The sequence below is a fragment of the Coenobita brevimanus genome, chromosome 88 (assembly GCF_032717465.1).
Source record: "Coenobita brevimanus isolate Jiangsu-jjx chromosome 88, ASM3271746v2, whole genome shotgun sequence".
NCBI classification, from domain to species: Eukaryota; Metazoa; Arthropoda; class Malacostraca; order Decapoda; family Coenobitidae; genus Coenobita; species Coenobita brevimanus.
This window is the reverse complement of record NC_137041.1, coordinates 6,078,880-6,079,595: the sequence shown is the minus strand read 5'-3', so window position 1 is coordinate 6,079,595 and position 716 is coordinate 6,078,880. Positions and strand designations below refer to the sequence as shown.

The following is a 716-nucleotide window of genomic DNA, read 5'->3' as shown; positions in this document are numbered from 1 at the left end:
GATCCGTATGTCCTTATCACGAACCACTTTACAAAATACTATTGTCCTTTATATTATTTATAGTGCACCAGCAACACATTATTATTATTATTATTATTATTATTATTATCATTATTATCGTCTGCAAATCGTAGTCATGGGGTTAGAGAAGGATAATACCAGCTTCAAGGATAATACCAGCCCCAGGGATAATACCAGCCCCAAGGATAATACCAGCCCCAAGGATAATACCAGCCCCAAGGATAATACCAGCCCCAAGGATAATACCCGCCCTAATACCAGCCCCAAGGATAACACCAGCCCCAAGATAATACCAGCCCCAGGGATAATACCCGCCCTAATACCAGCCCCAAGATAATACCAGCCCTAAGGAGCACTCTGTTCCCCCCTCACAAGCCTCAACAAGGGCCCCGTGGCGCAATGGTAGCGCGTCTGACTCCAGATCAGAAGGCTGGGTGTTCGAGTCACTCCGGGGTCACTGTAGATTTTAACAAGATGCGGGATTAGCTTAGGTCACAGCAGGTGAGGGTGGGGTGTAATTAAACACCTGAGGAGAGGAGAGGAGTGGAGCTTGAATTCTTTATTACTCTCCCTCTCTCCCCCACCCATCAGTTTAAGTTGAATTACATTAGATTACGTACGAGATAAACAAAAGGCGTGAGATTAGAATGTGAGTAAAACTTCCCACTGCGATTCTACACATGCTCTTCCTGTTT

At 45.1% G+C, this 716-nt stretch overlaps 1 non-coding gene across 1 annotated transcript; it reads left to right on the top strand.

The window, feature by feature from the left end:
- The first annotated feature begins 406 nt into the window (after positions 1–406).
- On the top strand, positions 407–478 carry TRNAW-CCA (transfer RNA tryptophan (anticodon CCA)). The gene has a single exon. It is a non-coding gene; the product is annotated as a tRNA-Trp (tRNA).
- Positions 479–716: the final 238 nt, after the last annotated feature.